This window comes from Anneissia japonica, unplaced genomic scaffold (genome assembly GCF_011630105.1).
Source record: "Anneissia japonica isolate Jap-2015-1 unplaced genomic scaffold, ASM1163010v1 scaffold1792_len1028045_cov167, whole genome shotgun sequence".
Taxonomy (NCBI): domain Eukaryota; kingdom Metazoa; phylum Echinodermata; class Crinoidea; order Comatulida; family Comatulidae; genus Anneissia; species Anneissia japonica.
In genome coordinates this window covers 1,024,478-1,030,693 of record NW_022742319.1, presented here as the reverse complement: position 1 = coordinate 1,030,693, position 6,216 = coordinate 1,024,478, and the positions used below count along the sequence as shown (strand labels likewise).

Below are 6,216 nucleotides of genomic sequence, written 5' to 3'. Positions count from 1 at the left end.
TATATAAACATAAACAAATAAGTAAATGATAGAGAAACAGTGTCTCAATTTAGGAACAAATAATGTTATAAACGTAGCATAGCCCTTCAACGAGAAAGTTTCTTAACAGTTGTAGGTAAAAATGGAATCTATGATTCAATGAAAATTCCAAACCCATAATTTTAGCAATATAGTTACAATTTATCGACAATCGATTATTATGTCAGATCTATTTTGTAAGTAGATTTGATTGGATAGTTTGGTTGCAGCTTCTTATATATAAGCCTACAATTATTCTCCATTAATAACAATTTTGACTGCGGTAACTCAACAAAATTGGAAATTACAACCATTTTACTAGATAATAGAATTACTTGTACAAGATTTGTAAAAATAAATAAAAAATACAAATAAACGATGCCTGGCGGAAAGAGTGGAAAATCCTGCCAACAGCATAGCGCTAAACACCACGGTGGGCAGCATCAAGGCCAGAATTGCGCTAAACACCACGGTGGGCAGCATCAACACACCAAGGCTAACAAAATCTTAAGAAATCATGCGCCGTCCTATTATCACCAATCGAAAGCACCAAACAATCAAGGCAACTATTAATCGACTTATCTGAGGTAAGAACTAAGTTTATAAAATACTATAAATAAGCTACATATAATATTTTTATGTCAGTACAGTGTCCTTTTATCTTGAAAATACGTTATGTTATTTATCGAAAATAACGACAACAAAAACAAACTTTATTCAAAATCATTAGTTGTCAAAGTCTTCAAAACTTTTTAGCAATCGGAATGCACACAGAGAATGATTTCGTCTGAACATAAATGTTAATAAAATGTGATAGAGCTGAAGAAGATTAACTATAATCAAGGAATTAGAATACAATCATCAACATTTAAAGTATTTGAAACACTACTCTGCATAAATAGGCCTTTAGATAATTTAATAACGATTCGTACATGTACGCGTGGAGTTTAATAGTCGTAGTGGAGTTGAGCTTGGTGGTGGTTAAGATGTTTACCTTCCAATCCCAAGGTCCTTGGCTCAATTCTTGTCAGTGTTACAGGATTTTTTTTCTCACGAACAAAACAAACTCCACTCCACTCCCTAAAACTCATATTGAGACTTAGTTTGTGTAAGTAAAGCATCATGTGTGTATGCTAGTTTTGAGAAAGGGATTGTGACCTACAAGTTGGACAGTGATATAATTCACAATTGGCAATCTTTGTGCATGTGTTGCGTGCATAAATAAATACACATACTTTTCCACTCTCGTATTTTTTCTGTCTGCTTGGCTCTGGCACAGCTATGAGCGCACCATGCAGATGCCAGTGCCTTATAATAAATGTCCATTATTATTAAATAAATTCATTGGTCATAAATGGTAATTGTAGATATATATTTTAATATTGTATTTTCTCGTTTCGTTTACTGCTTAGGTCTACGATGTCTCCGGATAGACAAATATTTATTGTGCAACCAAACTGACGTAAAAGCAGAAGCCAACAATGCCCAAAAGATACAGTGGAATCTGCAACCGTATCACATTTATGAACTGACAAACTTTTGGACACATACCCTTCTTGACCTTGATTAACTGGGCAACACGCATTTTAAAGAATTACGTAAAGTGTTATGAACACCTTTTATCATCCAGTATATTGTTACTATTGTTTAATAACACATACACCATAGGCATTGTATAACTTTGTGCTAAGTTAAAGGACGCTGTAAGAGTTACAATAGTATCAGCAGCGGTAAGCTGAACTTCACTATGAGGTATCCACTATCAGCATATTGTGGCTGGGATTAAAGCTGGTCTTCGACATAATCTACCTTAATACTATTATTCATTTGGTGGACAAATTTGATACAATATTTGAATTTACTCTAATTAAGTTTAAACGCATGTTGAGTATTTTAAATATTAGTTTAATAAACGCATCGACTTAAGTTTAAATTTACTGATTTTAGCTACAAAATGTATACGCTTTAATAAAGTATCTGCAGTAGAGCCTTGATCAGATGTACTATCAGTAAAAAAGAAAGGAAATTACCTGAAGAAATTAAATAGAATGTTGAATAGCTCATTTGCCAAGATTAAATAAATTATTAGCTTTCAACGAGAAACCGATCAAAAAAAAAATAACAGACATTTTGCTACACAAATCCTTAGCTTTTTAACATGGAAGTTATTTTTAAATTGTCCGAAAATTAACGGAAATTGTTTTTCCTTATTCAAATTTTTCATTTGAAGTTAATAGCTTACTTCAATATACAAATTAAGCAATTCAAAAATCAGAAATTAAAATTTATATTTTTTAGATCATGACTGATAGTACACATTTAGCTACACCTCTTTAAATAGCATATTGAGATTAATCCCGAGTTTTTCTTTGTAATTTTAGTCATTTTATATCTATTATTGTTTATTTGCTTTGTACTATAAATATCAAATATTTAAATTTTCTATAATTCTCAAACTCCTTTATATGCATTATGGTATTATAGAACATTAAGAATGAAATAATGATCTAAATTATCGTTACACCTTTTTATGTTTATCCACAAGAAATATATTCTATGAAATTGAAATATAAGAATTATGGTTGAGATATAAATATATAGACATTTTAGAATCCAGTATCACTTCATATAACGCTATAATTCTACATATGAATGTGTGGGGTGGGGAGAGGAAGCAATGGATTATATATGCGAATTAAAATGATATCTATAAATAATTGGCTTATTGATAATAATTTAACGTTACATTTAGGCAAAACAGAATTTATATTATATGGTACACGAAATATGTGTTGGAAACAATCAAAACTGGATATTACCTTTAATAATTTCAATATTTTGATTTTGCAAATTAGGATATTACAGTATACACGTTGTTGTAGGAGAATTAATCTATTATATACTACTATAGGCGAACGAATAAAAATGTAAAAATCCAATCGTTAATAAGCCACTGATCTGTTTTATGCTTTTTACTTGTTTATATATAAATATGAAGGAAACCGTTTTCTTTTATTACGTTAAGTTGGAAATATACTGTATAGATATTGAAATATGAGACTCAAAAAATTTGTAAGACAATTGATGTGACTTCAATAATTTGTATCACCCAACGTTACATGATGTGGGCAACGAATGAGGAAAATGACAAGATAAGAAGAAGCAAAGTAATAGGTAACAATTAGAGAAAACACGAAATTTCACATGACGGTGAAAGCTAAAAAGTGGCAGAAAGTTGTGAACAGGCAGTTTAGTTGCTTATATTGATGGCAAATTGATGTTTCCTTATTGTATTACATCAGGATAATTCTATACAAAGGTATGAATCACGTGAGGGATTGGGACGGATAAAATGTACTTAAACAGTATTTTCAATGATATCTGTTTTGGCTAGTCAGGTGCACATAACATAAACATACTCTCCAATTACTGCGACTTACCATACAAAAAATAAACTCTTTTCAATGAGTGTCAATTTTGTCATAAAGCGTTAATTTATGTCAATGACACAAAATGTCCTCCCTTGAGAATGGTTAATATAAATAATAATAATAATACATGTTGGTGATGACAAAAAGATATTCTATCTTCATGGTTAAAATCGAAGTGGGGAATTTGAAGAAGGGGAATTTGAAGAGGGGAACAGGTTCTTCCAAAAATGGTGTCCATTTATATTCAGCAAAGATTCATCGGTATAATTTATTACATCTGATTTTCTTATACCACCATAAATTAAATCTTTATAGAAATCCTTTTTAACTGTTATTTTTTACTGTTAGTCTTATGAATTTTACAACGAAAATGAAGTCCAAGATAATGTAATGTGTAAACTATAATGTAGACACCATGCTTTGGTAATTTGATGAAATGTGTATTCCAAATTCCACACCCATGCTTTTAGCAAAATCATCAAATCAATTTGACTAGATTAAACATTAAATCAATTTGACTAGACTAAATTAATAAATGAAAATTAAACGCGTCACTCAGAATACTCTAGAATCCTTTCCAATAACAATTAAATGACATAACATATTCTGACCAATCACCGACCCCAGTACTAAAATCAATTTGAATGTCAGATCTATTTTGCCGAAATACTCTAAATCGGTTTGATTGGCTAGTTTATGCAGTATTAACTACAGCCTAAGTTCGTAGTAACACGTACTATTATACGCAATTTTCATACACTATTTGTAAAAATAAAATAAAAAAATGAGCAGTTGGAATAGTGGACAATCTACAAACTATGGTGGTACAGGCTATGGTGGACAGAGTCAAATCCAGTTTCAACCAACACAGGTTCAACCAACACCGGTTCAACCAACACCGGTTCAACCAACACAGGTTCAACCAACACAGGCTTACAAAATTTTGCGACCGTCCACGACGTCTAACCGTCATGAAGATAGATCTCCAAACACGTCGGGCAATCAATAAGCGACTAATCTAAGGTAAGAATTAAGTTTATAATATGCTACAGATATTAATTTTGTCAGCAAAGTTTTTCTCATCTGGTAAATACATTATACTATTTATCCAAAACAGCCAAGACTATAACAAATTTATTCACAATCTCAATTTTAAAATCACCATACGGTATTTATATTCTTTAAGCCTACATGATTTTATATTTTCTCCTAGAAAATAAAAAATTGAATCGAACTCTATTGAACATCGTGCGGATTTACAAATAAACGCACAGAATAAAGAATTATTTCGTCTGAACATGTTAATGCAGTGTAATAGAATATAAATTTGATTTTTTTAAAGTAAATACTAAAGTGAAGCTTTTATATATAAAATATATTCATTATCGATATTTAGACACAACTAAATATCATATAATAATGTCTGTATCATCAAAGAATTTAGATTCATCAAGCAAAAAAGTTCAGTAAAACGAAATCAAATGGAACAAAACTAATTTAAATTTTGTCTTTGGAAGTGATACATACAGCACCGAAACCTTGAATATAGATACTTGATCAGCAAGTTCAAGCTTTAAAATAGAAAAAAACAAACAAACTGGCTTTTTGCAGTCTAAGTAAAACTGGTGATTTTAACTGTTTTGGATGACTTTTAATGTTTACTGAGCTTAAAAGAGGCACATGACAGCGCAAAAAGTGAAATGGAACGCGACCACGCAACAGTCACGCGTGGCCCACCATATTCTGGAACCTTCTCTTCCTAGAACTGTTGAATGACATAAAATATTCTGACCTTTTTCTCAGCACGCAAACTGCAGAAACCTATATCAACTGGGCAGAATTTCAATTAAATTTATTCAAAATTCAAATGACAGCAAAACAGCTAAATTACATCAAATTTACAATTTAATTACAAATTAAATTTGATTACAATGTCAATAAATCAAAACACAAAATTGCCCGGAATTTAATGTGTCATTTGAAAGAGTCTACTCTTTATATGGTCTAACAGCAACAAGAATTAAATACGTTTTCAAGCAATTCTGTACATTTTTTTAAAAAGACGTAACTTATTTTAAACGGATAACAGTGTTTATGCACAGGAACAAACAGTACTTTTGAGGCCAGTAGGAAGACAGGCCTATTTTCACACTATTTCGTTATGAGAGTATGTATGTAAGAGTCGATATTGTAAATTTCAACGCAGAAATTGCAGAAAATAAAATGCCCCATTAAAAACGGTACCCTCTGTACTAACACCTAGCAGGGACGTAGCCAGGATTTTGAAAGGGGGAGCCGTTATACCAAGCGAAGGTGGGGGTGTTCCCCTTCATACACATCTAGATGTGTATAAGAGACAGTTATCCCCTTAGACTTCTACTAACAAATTTAAGTATTTTCGTAATAAAGGGTCTGTAAATTATTGCTAATTTTAAAATCTAAGAAATATCGTCGATATTTTGATTTTATTTCATGGACATAATACATTGTAGGCCTATGACTTTGTAAAATACATAATAATGTAATGGAGGATTTTGAATATCTCACCTTGGGTTTCACAGAATTCAATACTTTTTGTTTCGTCATAGCAATCTGTAATAAGTAACAAGCGTCCACTGAACGTTAATATATAGGCCTATACAACAAAATAAAATCACGGGGACACAACTGAAAAAAGTTACTCGTTTGAAGGGATATACGATTACGACATGATATGTTTCTATTCGAGCACTGGTATTATATTTATTTGTTATTTTGTGTTTATGGT

At 31.2% G+C, this 6,216-nt stretch overlaps 1 long non-coding RNA gene across 1 annotated transcript; it reads left to right on the top strand.

Moving 5' to 3' along the window:
- Positions 1-272: 272 nt before the first annotated feature.
- Positions 273-3,489, top strand: LOC117119115. Its single transcript, XR_004447133.1, has 2 exons — positions 273-605; positions 1,431-3,489. It is a non-coding gene; the product is annotated as an uncharacterized LOC117119115 (long non-coding RNA).
- Positions 3,490-6,216: the final 2,727 nt, after the last annotated feature.